This window comes from Sarcophilus harrisii, chromosome 3, assembly GCF_902635505.1.
Source record: "Sarcophilus harrisii chromosome 3, mSarHar1.11, whole genome shotgun sequence".
Classification (NCBI taxonomy): domain Eukaryota; kingdom Metazoa; phylum Chordata; class Mammalia; order Dasyuromorphia; family Dasyuridae; genus Sarcophilus; species Sarcophilus harrisii.
The window spans coordinates 472,095,595-472,113,453 of NC_045428.1; the positions used below are offsets into that span (position 1 = coordinate 472,095,595).

The 17,859-nt window shown below is 36.5% G+C and overlaps 1 pseudogene across 1 annotated transcript in view; it reads left to right on the forward strand.

The window, feature by feature from the left end:
- LOC100922208 overlaps nucleotides 1–9,895 on the forward strand; it is a 139,668-nt pseudogene extending 129,773 nt beyond the window's left edge. Inside the window, exon 2 of the transcript XR_004233195.1 lies at nucleotides 7,205–9,895. The product of XR_004233195.1 is annotated as a pyruvate kinase PKM pseudogene (transcript). The remainder of the gene's footprint in view (nucleotides 1–7,204) is intronic.
- Nucleotides 9,896–17,859: the final 7,964 nt, after the last annotated feature.

Sequence of the window (17,859 nt, forward strand, 5' to 3'; positions counted from 1 at the left end):
AGTTTTTTGCTCTAACCTTTATAGCTTCTGCACATACACACAATATGAATAATAAATATAATGTAATTTTGGAAATTAAATAGCTAAAAGCTCAGATGATCTGGAAAGGCTTCATGTAGAAAGTGACATTTATTCTACACAGTCATCCTCCAGCACAACATGTTTTGTTCATGAAGAAATAATAACAAAATAGTTAACTATTTACATAAACATAAACATAAATTAATATTCTGTATGCTGAGAATGGGATTGGATAGCTAGGTACTCAGTGGTTAGTGCTGTGCCTGACATCAGGAATAATCATCTTCATAATTTCAAATTTGACCTCAAACATTTACTCATTATATGACTGTGGACAAGTACCATAACCCTGTTTGCCTTAATTTGTTCATTGGTAAATTAATTGGAAAAGGAAATGATTAATTACTTTGGTATCTTTTCAAGAAACTCCCATATGGGGAAACAAAGAGTCAGACATATTCGAAAAAAGGATAAAAATGATGACTAAACAAATTTGAGAGAACATAAAAAGAATGATTACTGTTTAATTATGTCTTCCAAGAGATCACATTAATAAAAAATACACATAATCCAACTAAATTAATCATAAATCAGGAAAATTAAAGTTTTCAGTTAAGTTCTATTATTAACTCATCATATTTCTTATATTAACAATGCATTAAAAATTCTGATTTTGGTCATATTTGAAACAGGCCAATTAATGTCCTGTTACTCAGTTGATCTGAAATTCAATTGTCCAAGACTAGACTGAATTGTTTTTGAGGAAACTTTTTGCTCTATGATTCCCAAACTCTCCTATAAAAATGCATACTGCTGTAGAAAATACAACCAGATATGTTTGGCAAAGGTAAAGTAGGATAGACTAAACATGTTCATCTCTGCTCATTTATTCCATGAGGAATTTTACATTTTACATTTATATATGTATAAATATGTATATATATTTGTAATGTATATACATATTTCATTTCACTTGACTGATTCTGTATGGCTCATTGAGTTATTCACTTCCATTTGTCAAATTCTATTTGTTAGTGAATAAATTTTTTTGGTTAGCTTTTTACCTTTCTTTTGCATTTGGCTAATTGTATCTTTTTTTTTAGTTTTATTAATTTATTTTTTTATTAAAGCTTTTTATTTTCAAAATATATTGATGAAGAATGTTTGTGGCAGCCCTCTTTGTAGTGGCCACAAACTGGAAACTGAGTGGATATCCATCAATTGGAGAATGGCTAAATAAATTGTGGTATATGAATATTATGGAATATTATTGTTCTGTAAGAAATGACCAGCAGGATAATTTCAGAAAGGCCTGGAGAGACTTTTACATGGACTGATGCTGAGTGAAATGAGCAGGACCAGAAGATCATTATATGCTTCAACAACAATACTATATGATGATCAATTCTGATGGACGTGGTCCTCTTCAACAGTGAAGATGAACCAAATCAGTTCTAATGGAGCAGTAATGAACTGAACCAGTGAAAGAACTCTGGGAGATGACTATGAACCACTACATAGAATTCTCAATCCCTCTATTTTTGTCTGCCTCCATTTTTGATTTCCTTAACAGGCTAATTGTACACTATTTCAAAGTCTGACTCTTTTTATACAGCAAATTAATTGTTTGGACATGTATACATATATTGTATTTAACTTATACTTTAACATATTTAACATGTATTGGCCAACCTGACATCTGGGAGAAGGGGTAGGGGAAAGGAGGGAAAAAGCTGGAACAAAAGGATTTGCAAATGTCAATGCTGAAAAATTACCTATGCATATATCTTGTAAATAAAAAGTTGTAATTAAAAAATATGCATGGATAATTTTTCAACATTGACCTTGCAAAATCTTGTGTTCCAAATTTCCTCCCTTCCCCTAATTCCCTCCCCTAGATGGCAAATAACCCAATATATGTTAAACATGTTAAAAACATATATTAAATCCTTTATATATATACATATTTATATAATTATTTTGCTGCACAAGAAAAATCAGAACAAAAAGGAAAAAAATGAGAAAGAAAATAAAATGCAAGCAAACAACCAAAAGAGTGAAAATGTTATGCAGTGATCTACAGTCAGTTCCACCAGTCCTCTCTCTGAGGGTAGATGCTTCTCTTTATTACATGATCATTGGAACTGGCCTCAATCATTTCATTGTTGGAAAGAACCACATCCATCAGGATTGATCATCATATAATCTTGTTTCCATGTACTACTATCTCCTGGTTCTTCTCATTTCACTCAGCATCAGTTCATATAAATTTCTCCAGGCCTTTCTGAAATCATCCTGCTGATCATTTCTTATAGAACATACATTCATATACCACAGCTTATTCAGCCATTCTCCAACTGATGAGCAACAACTCAGTTTCCAATTCTTGCCACTACAAAAAAGGCTGCCACAAACTTTTTGCACATGTGGGTGTTGGAATCCTTACAAAGTGTTAAGTAATTAGAATTGATAGAGGCAATAATTATCTAATTTAGCATGGTTCAGTATGACTGATCTGATGCTACAAGGAAATGTTATGGGCCAGAACTTGAAACAAGGTAGTAAATGTAATTGATGGAAGCAATGCTTGTGTGCTTGGATTTGCACCTTTAAGAGTTTACACATCAGAGGTCACATATTAGAGCTCACACATTGGAGTTCACAAGTATGGGAGATGCACAAAGTAAGCTTTGTAACTTTGTGAATTCATACCTCCCATAATCCCACTCTTGGAGGCAGAGTCAACATTTTACACCAAGCATAAAAAGAGCATCAGTCAGTCAGTCAGAGTCAGTTCAGAAGAGGCCACGAGCCAGAGTTGAGCTAGAGCCATAATTCACTTCAGAAGATTGACAGAGTGAGAGTTCAGTTTGGAAGACTGAGAAGCTAATCTGCAGTCAGGCAGAACCAAGATTCAGAGTGAAGCTGAAGCTAGCAACAAGAAAGCTAACTGGGGTATTTTGGAACAAACAATAAAGAACTACTTGAACACCTGGATGTATTTGGAGTGATTATAACTCTGAACTGAAACTAAGGCTGCCTCCAGAAAACCTCCCCAAGAAACTTGCACACAGAGAATGATCATATATTATATAAAAGAAGAGAACACCACATTTTGGCATCCAAATGTGGGGCTAACAGGATCCTGATCCCAGTAGAAAAGCCTCTGATCCAAAATCTAGTGGAAAAGTCTCCTCAATGCAGAAATTAGGGTGAGTACAACAAGGAAATTTTGTTAGAAGAATTTCAGCTAAGATGGGACAGATGTTTAGAAAACAGTCTTCTGTTTCTGTTCAAGGAAAATGTTTAGAGATCATTGTCAAAGTTATGAAAAGCCAAGGTTTGATTAGAATTTTGGAGCAGATCACTGAACTTTTAGAAATTGTAAAGCACATATGTCTGGTTCTCTACGGAAAAAGAATTGGATCCAAATGAGTGGAAATTAGTAGGAAAGCAACTAGGTGAACACTACAATTCTAATCCAAACTCAATGGAGTAGAAATTAGAGGATCTTTGTCAATTCTGCAATAAAAATGGACCTGACTCAATTTCCAAAGACACAATACATATAATTTAATGCAACTGGCTTTAGGAAATTATATAAGTGTTAGAATAAGGAAAAAGAAGAAAGAGCAGGAGGGGGGTGTTGGAAACTAAACTAGGTGAAAAGGATGAAGAATCAGATTCACAGCAGGAGAAATTAGATCATTCCACATCTCATGACCCTCCCCCCTCAATTAACCCTTCATGGGTGGAGGAAGGAGGAGAGGGAGAGGCAGTAATGCAGTCAGGACTATCTATTAAGGAGCCTTGTGACAAGATTAGAAAAGGAATTGATTAAAGCAAAAAATGAAGGAGAAGATATATCTGATTTTATAAATGCATACCCTGTGATCGAAGAGCTTGACTCTTCAGATCAAAAAAGGGAGATGATACACTCCTTTTAATTTGGAAAAAAAATTAAGGATTTGAAAAAGTGATGCACTTTTTGTGGGGCTACATCATCTTATGTTAAAATGTTATTAAATAATTTGTCTTATGAAATCTTAACCCCGAATGATTGGAAATCTATAGCTAGAACATGTTTAGAACCGGGACAAAATTTGGTGTGGCTTTCAAGAGTTTCATGGATTATATAGGATGCAAGCCCAGCACAACAGGCAAATAGGGGCTAATGTACAAATAGCTACAGAAATAATGACCAGACATCTGGCTAAGGAAAATGCCAATGAGGTTTACAAAAGAATTGTATGGGGACTAGACAAAGATACTCCTTTAGAGGAGATCATAAGGCACTGTGCTACAGTGGGCACAAATGCTTATTATACCCAAACTATGACAAACATGGGAAGACAGAGTCTCTCTTGGCAAGGGACTAATAGAGAAAATCGTCGATGTTTTCAGTGTGAAAAAGTTGGATATTTGAGAGCTCTTTGTAGATATGGAGATAGAATGAGAAGATAGGGTGAGAGAAAACCCAATACCCCATGTCCAAAATGCAAGCAAGGCTTTAATGGGCCTCTAAATGTAGATTGACACAGGGAAATGAGAGGCAGGGCCAAGCCCCAAGATATCAATCAAAAGACAGGTGGGGCATGATGGCAGCTGAGGTTATACCCAGAGAGTCCTTAGAAGGTCAGGACTCTGGTATGATCAATCAAGAGAAAGGCAATCAGGATTACAGTTGGGGAGAATACAGGTCTTTTAACTCAACAAGGCAGTGTCCAGTGCAAACAACTCCAATGTAATTGCCAGATGATGAGAAATCCCAAAAGTGCTAAATAGAAGGGAATTAGATAGGTTAACTTCCTGAGAGAGAGGGTTTGCTTGTATTTCTACAGATGGAGAAGGAAACAGATGGGTGGCAATGAGCCTGGAGAGAGACAGAAAAAGAGAAGAACCTCAAAACAAAGGAGATTTTTTTAATAGCCTTTTATTTACAGGTTATATGCATGGGTAACTTTACAGCATTAACAATTGCCAAACCTCTTGTTCCAATTTTTCACCTCTTACCCCCCCACCCCCTCCCCCAGATGGCAGGATGACCAGTAGATGTTAAATATATTCAAATATAAATTAGATACACAATAAGTATACATGACCAAACCATTATTTTTCTGTACAAAAAGAATCAGACTCTGAAATACTGTACAATTAGCTTGTGAAGGAAATCAAAAATGCAGGTGGGCATAAATATAGGGATTGGGAATTCAATGTAATGGTTTTTAGTCATCTCCCAGAGTTCTTTTGCTGGGCGTAGCTGGTTCAGTTCATTACTACTCAAAGGAGAAGATTTAAGAAACGGCTGACACTAAAAGAGCATGGCTGACAATGAGACTGTTAAAAGAACTTTAAAATCTTCAGGAATCGTTGGATTCCCTAACACAAGATGAGACTGTTTCAGCTCTTGGAAACCAGCAGGAATCATTGGATTCCTTGAGATGAAAAATTGTTGATGAGACTATTGCAGTACTAAAAAGCTTGCAGGAATTATTGGATTCCTGGCACATGAAGTAATGGACAATGGATTCCTTTTGGAGTATTTCTAGGACTTGTGGACATGTATAAATTCTCATGTTGATTCATATTATTTGTTACATTACTACTAGCCTGTGTTATATTGCTATGAGCTTATGTAATCTATGTAATTATGTGTAATACCTCCCATATTGATGGATTTATGTATACCTGTTTCAAGTGAGCCCCTTCAGAAACCAGCTAATCTGATTTGATTTCCCATTTCCTTTGGTGTTTTCATCTCCTTTCCTGAGATGTCAGGGAGGGTGTTACCACCTTCTTTTTATGGTGTTTTCACTTCTTTTTTGAGCAGTCAGGGAAGGCATGATCTCCTTTTCGGGGTTCTCACCTCTTGTGGGTCCCTTTTTCTCCTTTACGGGATGTCTCTGATATAACCCTGTAGAAACATTGCTGGATTGAAGGATGTGCACAGTTTGATAGCTCTTTGAGCATAGCCTCAAATTGCCCACCAGAATGGTTAGATCAGTTCACAACTCTACCAACAATGTATTAATGTCCCAGTTTTCTCATTTCCCCTCTAACATTTGTCATTCTCTTTTCCTGTCATCTTAGCCAACCTGAGAAGTATGTAGTATTATCTCAGAGTTGTATTAATTTACTCTTCTGGGTTTGTATTCTGATCTTCCCTGTCAACATTAGTAGCTTTCTAATAATTATGGGTCTTTTTGCTTTTTTGCTTATTTAAAAAATTTAAATTTATTTTTTATTTCTTTTTAAGACACATTGCTTTATGAATCATAGTGGGAGAGAAAAATCAGAGAAAAAGGGAAAAACCATGGAAAGATGAAAAAAAAGAAAAAAGTGAACAAAGCAGGTGTTGATTTACATTTAGGCTCCTTGTTGTTGTTGTTGTTGTTTGTTTGCTTGTTTGTTTGTTTTTCTGGATGCAGATGGCATTTTCTGTCCAAAGTATATTGGGCTTGCTGTACGTCACTGAAGCACTGAGAAGAACCAAGTTTTTCACAGTTATTCATCACACATTCTTGCTGTTATGTATTCCTGGTTTCACTTGTTTCACTCAGCCTCAATTCACATAAATCTTTCAAGGCATTTCTAAAAATTAACTAGTTCATCATTTTTAATAGAACATAGTATTCCCATTACCTTCATGTACCACAACCTGTTCAGCAATTTTTATCCAATTAATGGGCATCCACTCCTTTTCCAATTTTTTGCTATTACAAATACAGCTGTTGCAAGTATTTTTGCACATGTGGCTTCTTTTCCTTCCTTTATGATTTCTTTGGGATACAGACCCAGTAGTGGCACTGCTGAGTCAAAGGGTAAGCACAGTTTAATAACGTTTTGGGCGCAATTCCAGATTCCTCTCCAGAACGGTCAGATCATTTCACAACTCCACCAACAATGCATTAGTGTCCTAGTTTTTCCATATCACTTCCAACATTTATCATTATCTTTTCCTCTCATTTAGCCAATCTGAGAGGTATGAAGTGGTATCTCAGAGTTGTTTTCATTTGTATTTCTCTAATCAATAGTGATTTAGAGCATTTTTCATAGTACTATATAGATGATTAAGTTCATCATCTGAAAATTGCTAATATTGCTTTTTTTTTTTAATTGAGCTCTGTTCCTAGGGAACAGAGAAGATTATTCCAAGCTTTTCTTTTTCTTTTTTTTTTTTCAGGAGGACAAGAATCCCATTGAATTTCTTCTGAGCTGAGGTCAACTGAGCTAAAGGCTTTCCCACTGTGCTGGGTCCTGCTTGTTATATCGGGTTCAAAGGCTCACAGTTTGCCTTCTGTTGTCGTATCAGAGTTCTCCCAGCTGGCTGCTGATCCATTGGCTCTCTGAACCAAGAGAAAGTATCCAAAGCTACTGTATTTTGGCTAAGATCCTCCAGCTAGATTTCCCATATTGGGCTTCCCTAACTAATCATTTTGTGCAGAGTCTCCTTGGGGGATACTTTGGATACTTGCCCTGGTATGTGTTCCCCTCTGCCCAATTCAGACATTTCCAGAAGTCCTTGCAAGATATCTTAAGCAGGAAGATTTTTGCATTCCAAAAGTTTGTGAATTCTGTCACTCCAAAATCTGGTCAGAAACTTGATCTAGGGAAAGCAGCAGAAGAACGTCACTTTGGAGCAAGGGACATCGTCACTTAGAGCTCCTTGGAAGGGACATATTGTGCTGGAAGCCATTCAGGTCAAGGTTCCTTCTACTCTTCAGCATTTAGTTTCCAGTTTGAATCATCAGATTTAAGTGAATCATCAAATTTAAGTGAAAACAGTAAGACAGTTTCAAAAGATTACAGCAACATGGAGTTGACCAAAACAGCCAGCGAATTAGCATTCACTATTCAGAAACATCAGCTGTTTGCTGCTATGGCCGACACCTTTCTGGAACATATGTGTCGTTTGGATATCGACTCAGAGCCCATTGTTGCCCGAAAGACTGGAATCGTCTGCACCATTGGCCCAGCCTCCCGATCTGTGGACAAGCTAAAAGAAATGATAGCAGCTGGAATGAATGTGGCTCGTCTAAACTTCTCCCATGGAACTCATGAGTACCATTCAGAAACTATCAAAAATGTGCGCACAGCTACAGAAAACTTTTCTTCTAATCCTGTTTATTACCGGCCCATTGCTATAGCCTTGGACACCAAAGGACCAGAGATCCGGACAGGACTCATCAAGGGTAGTGGCACAGCTGAAGTGGAGCTAAAGAAGGGCAGTAATCTCAAAATAACTTTGGATAATGCCTATATGGATAAATGTGATGAAAATGTCCTGTGGGTAGACTACAAAAACATTTGCAAGGTGATGAACGTTGGTGGCAAAATCTTTGTGGACAATGGGCTCATTTCTCTTCTTGTAAAGGAGAAAGGTAAAGATTTCCTTACAACTGAAGTGGAGAATGGTGGTATGCTGGGCAGCCAGAAGGGTGTGAACCTTCCTGGGGCAGTTGTAGACTTGCCTGCTGTATCTCAGAAGGATATCCAGGATCTACAGTTTGCATTAGAGCAAGAGGTGGATATGATATGCGCATCTTTCATCAGAAAGGCTGATGATGTTCATGCAGTCAGAGAGGTCCTGGGAGATAAAGGAAGGGACATCAAGATCATCAGCAAGATTGAAAACCATGAAGGAGTCCGAAGATTTGATGAGATCCTGGAAGCTAGTGATGGCATCATGGTTGCTCGGGGGGACCTGGGTATTGAGATCCCAGCAGAAAAAGTCTTTCTTGCCCAGAAGATGATGATTGGAAGATGTAATCGAGTTGGGAAACCTGTTATTTGTGCCACTCAGATGCTTGAGAGCATGATTAAGAAGCCACGGCCCACACGTGCTGAAGGTAGTGATGTAGCCAATGCTGTTCTGGATGGAGCCGATTGTATCATGCTTTCTGGAGAGACTGCCAAAGGAGACTATCCAGTAGAAGCTGTGCGGATGCAACACTTGATAGCTAGGGAGGCTGAAGCAGCCACATACCACCGCCACCTTTTTGAAGGACTTCTTCGATGCTCAACATGCACAGACACTGCAGAAGCCATGGCAGTGGGTGCAGTAGAGGCTTCTTATAAGTGTTTATCAGCAGCTTTGATAGTTCTGACAGAGAGTGGCAAGTCTGCTCATCAGGTGGCCAGGTATCGTCCTAGGATCCCCATCATAGCTGTGACTCGTTGTGCTCAGGCTGCACGTCAGGCCCATCTTTATCGAGGTGTCTTCCCTGTGCTGTGCAGAGATGCTGTTCATGAATCATGGGCTGAAGATGTGGATATCAGGGTTAAGTTAGGCATGAATGTTGGCAAAGCTCACGGCTTTTTCAAGAAAGATGATGTGGTCATTGTCCTAAATGGTTGGCGTCCAGGTCCAGGCTTCACCAACACTATGCGGCTGCTGGCAGTGCCATAAAAGAGCATTTGAAGATGTTCTTGTGGGACTTCAGCATGATCCCTTCCCTGCTCCTGCCTGCATCCATTAGATCTGCAACTGTTATTGGTGTTGTCCATACTTAGCTAGTAGAGGCTTTATACAGCTAAAACACTCCTACAAAAAAAAAAACAAAAAAAAAACAACACAATTAAAGTCTCTTCTTAAAGAAACTTAATTAGACTTATCTTCCTTCCTCCTCAACTAGAAACATCAGTATCAATCAGTTTAGCACAGCTCTAGTGGTGTGTAAAGATAGAGCAGCTGTGGCTTAGTTGGGGTACCACAGACCATTTTTGACATGGGATTAAAGTACATGCATAAGTATTGTGTTTTAAATTGATCTAGATATTCTTTGTACACACTTAAGTAAACATTAGCCACAGTCTCTCTAAGTACAAGTTCTCAATGTATATGGGCCTCTACTTTTCTGACTAGAGGAACTCTCCTCCCTTTCTCCACCTCAATCATGTAAATAAAAGATTCTTGATTTCATACACTTGTTAAAAATTAAATAGAAGTTGAATCCAGCTGCTAAAAACCAATAAAATTTAATGAATAATGTAATCATTTAACAATGGTGTCCTCTAGTAAGGCACTCCTCCTTGAAGAGGAGGAAGGAGCTTCCAATTATATGTCACTTTTTTCTCCAGTTCCAGAAGGGAGCCTAGGATGGAAAGGAAATTCTAATCAGAATTTCTCACTGTCCCAGGCAGCAGGCCTTACCACACTCCTTGCCTACGACTCAACCCTCAGCTTTCTCACATTGTGTGAGTGAACTTCCAATATTTCAATCTGAAACAAACCTACACTCCTGTAGAGTATATCACTTGTCAATTAACATGAGCTGAAGCACTCACAAAAAAAAAGAAACTTGATCTAGCATTGATTCTAGAAGTGATTATGAGGGAAGCTGGGGAGAGCACAGACAATATCCCAACTTCTCTGTGCCATTTTGGCTCTTTCTCATGTTGGTTTCTTCTTAAACATGACTTAGATTATAGACAATTACACAGATTGTATTCATTTCAAATACTGTTTTACTCATCCTGGTTTGACAAAGAGCATCATATCTCAGAGAGGTCCATACCACCCCTACTTTTTAGACAAAACACATTCCTGAACTTGTAAGGGTATTATTGTAAAGAACTGCCAGTTGTCCTAGGCTATTACTCCTCTACAACAAATAATCATGGATTTCTTGTTCTTAAAAGCACTGAGTGATTCCCTTGCTTTTCAATTTAGAAAGCCTGGGACACTGGAAGACAGAATACTCCTCATTCTCAGAGGCAGTATGCTACAGAAGCAAAATTTGAACTGGCTATCTGTTAACTATTCTATGTCCCCTTGTCACATGTTTTCATTTTAAAGATTAAAAAAGTGTGCTTCAATGGCAAATTCAAGACTATAACCCTATTCATTACAATTTTATGCCTTTCAGTACCATTACCTGAAACATTAAAATGTTTTTAAATGATAGATTTGCCAAATTTTCTTAAGTCAAGTGGGAAAGAAGTCTATGCATACACCATGGCAGATTAAGACAGCTGCATTTACTGGGGTTTTTGTTTGTTTTGCTTGTTTTGGTTTAATAATTTCACAGAATTTTTTTTTTGAACAACTGCCATTTGGGAAAATAAAGCACATCTGGAAGCTTTACTTTTGTGGCTGTTTTTATACATTAAATTACATATGGAAACCTGGATCATAGTAGATGATTTAGAGGATAAAATAACTGATTTCATTTTGATTCAAATATTAACTGAATCAAGGCCTTTAGCTATTGACATTTAAATCAAAGTTTTACCAAAAATGAAATGAGCATATTTATCAGATGGGAAAGTAAGTAAAGGGGGGGGGGGGAAACAAAAATTCAGTTCTCATGATAACCAAGAGGTAATGTGTACTTATACATCATACTATTTTACATATTAGCTTATTTTAATTTTGATTTAATTTTTTTTTATTTTTATACTATAAAATAATATTATTTTATTTATATTTATTTATGTTGTGATCCATACTCAGTTCCCACAGTCCGCTCTCTGAGTGTAGATGGCTCTCTTCATCACAAGATCATTGGAACTGGAATCAATCATCTCATTGTTGGAAAGAGCCATGTTTATCAGAATTGATTGTCGTATAATATTGATGCTGCCATGTACAATGATCTCCTAGTTCTGCTCATTTCACTTAGCATCAGTTTATGTAAGTCTCTCCAAGCCTCTCTGTATTCATCCTGCTGGTCATTTCTTACAGAACAATAATATTCTATAACATTCACATACCATAATTTATTTAGCCATTCTCCAACTGATGGGCATCCACTCAGTTTCCAGTTTCTGGCCACTACAGAAAGGGCTGCCACAAACATTTTTGTACATATAGGTCCCTTTCCCTCCTTTAAGATCTCATTGGGATACAAACCCAATAGTAACACTTCTGGATCAAAGGGTATGCACAGTTTGATAACTTTTTGAGCATAGTTCCAAATTGCTCTCCAGAATGGCTGGATCCATTCACAGTTCCACCAACAATGTATTAGTGTCCAGTTTTCCACATCCCCTCCAAAATTCATCACTATCTTTTCCTGCCATTTTAACCAATCTCAGAGATGTGTAGTGGTATCTGAGAGTTATCTTAATTTGCACTTCTCTGATCAATAGTGATTTAAAGAACCTTTTCATATGACTAGAAATAGTTTTAATTTCTTCAACTGAAAATTGTCTGGTCGTATCATTTGGAGATAAATGGTCTCCATTTATCAATTGGAAAATGGGCTAAATTCTTATAAATTTAAGTCAATTCTCAATATATTTTAGAAATGAGCCCTTTATCAGACCTTGAATGGAAAAGTGTTTCCCAATTTATTGCTTCCACTCTAATCTTGTCTGCGTTAGTTTTATTTGTACAAAAGCCAAGAAAACCCCAAATGGAGTCTCAGAGAATTGCACATGACTAAAATGATGCAAAATCAACAAAAATTGGTAGTAATGATCTAGGGAGTTTCTATTCCTATAGAGCCTAGAACAGTGCTGAGTATAAAATCAGCTGAATTTATGTTTCTTACTATTTCACAAATTAAATTTTGAAGTAATAGAGTATATAGAATAGTATTTGTTCTCCCAACTTCTGTAGTATTGTAATATTAAGAAAAATAGAGTTTAAGAGCTGGCAAGAATCTTATAGGTCATTAAGTGGGGTCCTAGCAATTGCTTTTATAGGAGAAGAAATTGAGGAACAAAAAGATGAAGTATATTGCCCAGAATCTCACATACTTATTGGATGTGTAAGGAGCAGGCTTTGACCTTATGTTCTCCTGATTTTTAACTCAAATATACATTGTGCCACATAGTAGCATCTTCAAATGTCCTATAAATATGGGACAATCCAAAGTAAAATTATGAGACTCCACTAAAGATTGCTGATTTAATGTGAAAAAAAATTCCATTTTCTCTAATCCCTCAAAAATGTTTCATTCTATAAAATAAATCAGGTGCAAAGGATCATCATAGAAAATAATTACAATAATACTATTAAAAGTACATTTAACAGCACAAATGGGAAATGAGTAATACTGATATATAATTTACATCCTTGAATGACCTCATACACCTTCTGCTGCTGTATAAGAAATGCTGAGATGTGAGAAGTCTAGATATTATGAAGTATTAGCACAAGAGCATATTATGTAAATGAGTACATTATAGTGAGAAGGATTATAGGCATTAGTGTAGATAAAAATAAAAATTATATAGCTGCATGGAATCTATGTATCATGGTTTTTTGACTTTGTATATTGAAAGATTACTTTATTCCATGTAGCTTGGAAATTGAGATCTTATTTTGAATTTTAATTTATATTTAATTTATTTTGTATAAGTATATATGAATATATGTTGTATTTGTATATAAATACATAGATACACATACACACATGCATTTGCATGTGTGTGGGTGTATGTATATGTATTATGTATGTTTGTCAAAATAATAAAACAAATCAGAGGCATCATAAGAAAATTTTTCTTACATTCTTTTTTAAAGCAAAATTACATAATTAGGATTTATAAGAATGGAATCCTGACAACACAGTTACAAAACACCCTAGAAATATGGGGATTTAATATTGCTACATGGGGAGGTCATAGATTATATAAATAAGTGTATAGGAATGCATACATGTGTATATAAACAAATTCAGGAATACATACATATATACATACAAACAAACATACATATAAATACAAATACATATATGAATATAGGCATATGCACATACAAATACATTCATATACACACATTCATACATATGCATAAATATTCATATATAAATATATGTACCTATAATATATCCATATACAGTTAGAAACACAAGTATAAGGGGCAGAGCCAAGATGGAGGAGAAGGCACATGCGACTTTCTAAGCTCCTCTCATTCCCCTCATAACCAACTATTTTATCCAGCCTCAGAAATAGCTCTTCACTGCTTAAATTCATGAAGATCAGAAGCATACAACTTAGCAGCAGAAGTCAATCTGGAAGATCGCCAGGAAAAGTTTGTTCTGAGGGGCCAGGAACAGACTAGCATGGGCAGCAAGAGACTAGCATCCTGAGCAGACCAGGGGCAGGGGTGATCTCTGTGGCTAAAGAAGTTATAGAGACCACTCTTCTATAGGCTAACTGCTCTGCCTTGATTACAAAGCAGTAAACTGGCAGAGAAATTAAAGCCTAAAACAGAGCGAACTCTAAAAAACGCCAGAACCTAACAAGATCTGGCTGTTGCTACTCAAACCTAGAAGTGACTCAGGCAGACTGAAATGCAGCCCTGCAGCCATATCCTGCAGTTTGGGGCTTTTGCAGAGACAGGGGGGCACAGCCTGGGCAGCCTCTAATCAGCAAGTGGGGAGTTCGGCCTGGGGCAATAGAACTTCCCCAACAGGACTGTGCTTACCAGGGCAGAGACACTTCCAGTCCCTGCAAGTCCATTCACTGCTCAATTGCTAATACCCACAGCCCCAGGGTGGGATTTGGCTTGGGATGGTGAAACTCTCATTGCTCAGCCTCTAGTCCCAGGGCACTCATTATCCCACACAGCAGGGGGTTTTTGCAGGGCACTTTCCCAGCTCTGCCCTGCAGTCTTGAGTTACTCCCTTGTGGGAAACTCTTTCCCAGAGCACTCCAGTACCTCGCTGCTATTTGTAGCTGGCTGGCAGGACAGCTACCCATACATACACCTTTCACTGCTCTGCAGAGGAAGCTGGTAAGCTCCTGGCCTTGAAGGCAGACCCTACAGGTTTTAACAAAATGAGTAAGGAAATCAAAAGGACAATTGATAGTTTCTATATGGAAAGAGAACAGCTTTTCAACCCTGAAGAGACTAATAGCAGACAGTCTCCAGACAATTATTGGTCTCCAATACAAAAGGCTCTCCTAGAAGAGACTATTAAAAACCTTAAAAGAGAACTAGAAGAAAAATGGGGAAAGGAAAGAGAAGCTATGCAACAGAGTACAAAAGACATAACTCAATAAAAGAAAAATTTGATAAAGTAGAAAAAGAAAACAACTTCCTGAAATGTGAATTGGAAAAGGTAAAAAACTCCCAAGAAAACAGAATGTGTGAATTGGAGAAAGAAAATAACTCACTAAAAAAAAAATTAGTGAAATGGAAAAAAATTCCATAGAGCTAAACGACTCATTTAAAAACTCAATTGAACATATACAAAAATAAGTAAAAAAAAAACGCTAATGAAGAAAATAACTCACTAAAAATCAGAATTGAACAAATAGAAATGACTGATTCATTAAGACAGGAAGAATCAGTCAAGCAAAACCAAAAAAAATGAAAGATTGGAAAAATATGTCAAATATTTACTTGGAAAAACAACAGACCTGGAAAATAGATCTAGGAGAGATAACCTAAGGATCATCGGACTACCCGAAAATTAATATGAAAAACGGAGCCTAGATACTATTTTACAGGAAATCATCAAAGACAACTTCGCAGAATAGAACCGGAAGGTAAAACAGGCGTTGAAAGAATCCATCGAACACCTTCTGAAAAAGACACTAAAATAAAGACGCTGAGGAATATTGTGGCCAAACTTCAGAATTTTCAGATTAAAGAAAAAAATTATACAAGCAGCCAGGAAAAACTGTTCAAATACCAGGGTGCCACAATAAGGGGTCACACAAGATCTGGCTGTCTCAACATTAAAGGATCGAAGGGCCTGGAATTTGATATTCCGAAAGGCAAAAGAACTTGGAATGCAGCCAAGAATAAACTACCCAGCTAAGCTGAGCATTTTGTTCCATGGAAGACGATGGAATTTAAGGAATTCCATCTGTTTCTAAAGAAAAAACCAGACTTAAACAAAAATTTTGATTTTCAACAACAGAGCTCATGACAAGTAGAAAAAGGTAAAAGGAACTCTTGAGAACTGTATTTCTGTTGTGGATATACATAAAAACCACATGTATAATTTGATTTTACTGATATAGCATAAAAAGGGAAGTAGAAAAGGAAAGGGGATAGTGTCAGAAAAAGGGAAAAGGGGAGATAAAAAGAGGGAAACTACATGTGACAATGAGGCAAAGGAAACCTATCATATCTGAGGGAACTTAGAGAGGGGGAGGAACATTGTGGGAAGCTTACTCTCATCAGAGTTGGCTCAAAGAGGAAATAATTGGCACATTTGTTTCACAGAGAATCTTCTCTCACCTCATTAAAAAGTAGGAGAGGAAAAGGGAAAAGGAAAAAGAGTAATGAGGGAAGGGTACAAGAAAGGGGAAGGGATACTAAAGAGGGAGAGGTGGGTGACGCAAGTGCGACCAATATGTTTAATACTAAGGAAGGGGGGAAGGAGGGCAAGAAAAAGAAAAGCCTAATCTGGGGATATTAGGATGGCAGGAAATACAGAATTAGTAATTTTAACTGTAAATGTGAATGGGATGAACTCCCCCATAAAGAGGAGGCAGAACGAAGACTGGATCAAAAGTCAGAACCCTACAATATGTTGTTTACAGGAAACGCATTTAAAACAGAGAGATACATACAGAGTAAAGGTAAAAGGCTGGAGCAGAATCTGTTATGCTTCAGGTGAAGTCAAAAAAGCAGAGGTAGCCATCCTTATCTCAGATCAAGCAAAAGCAAAAAATTTCTCTAAAAGAGATAAGGAAGGAAACTACATCTTGCTAAAGGGTAGCATAGACAATGAAGCAATATCAATACTAAACATATATGCACCAAGTTGTATAGCATCTAATTTCCTAAAGGAAAAGTAAAGAGATTTCCGAGAAGAAATAGACAGCAAAACTATAATAGTGGGAGATCTCAATCTTCCTCTCTCAGATTCAGATAAATCAAATCACAAAACAATTTAAGAAAGAAATTAAAGAGGTAAATAGAATATTAGAAAAATTAGGTATGATAGATCTCTGGAGAAAACTGAATGGTGACACAAAGGAGTATATTTTCTTCTCAGCAGTTCATGGAACCAACTCAAAAACTGACCATATATTAGGACAGAAAGACCTCAAAATTAAATGCAGGAAGGGAGAAATAGTAAATGCTTTCTTTTCAGATCAAAATGCAATAAAAAAGACATTCAACAAAAAGTTAGGCATAAATAAAGCAAAAAGTAATTGGAAACTAAATAATCTCATCTTAAAGAATGATTGAGTGAAACAGCAAATTATAGACGCAATAATTTCACTCAAGATAATGACAACAGTGAGACATCATACCAAAATTTGTGGGATGCAGCCAAAGCGGTAATAAGGGGAATCTTTATATCCTTAGAGGTGTACTTGAACAAAATAGAGAAAGAGAAGGTCAATGAATTGGGCTTGCAACTTAAAAAGGTAGAAAAAGACCAAATTAAAAACCCCCAATCAATTACTAAACTTGAGATTCTAAAATTAAAAGGAGAAAATAATATTGAAAGTAAAAAAACTATTGAACTAATAAAACTAGGATCTGGTTTTATGAATAAACCAATAAAATTGATAAACCTTTGGTAAATCCAATTAGAAAAAGGAGAGAGGAAAATCAAATTAGTTGTCTTAAAAATGAAAAGGGAGAACTTTCCACCAATGAAGAGGAAATTAAAGAAATAATAAGGACCAAACTGAAAAGTTTTTGTACAAACAAAACTAATGCAGACAAGATTAGAAGAAAAGCAATAAACTGGGAAAATATTTTTACAGTCAAAGGTTCTGATAAATGCCTCATTTCCAAAATATAGAGAGAATTAACTCTAATTTATAAAAAATCAAGCCATTCTCCAATTGAAAAATGGTCAAAGGATATGATATGAACAGACAATTCTCAGATGAAGAAATTAAAACTATTTCTAGTCATATGAAAAGAGGCTCCAAGTCATTATTAATCAGAGAAATGCAAATTAAGAC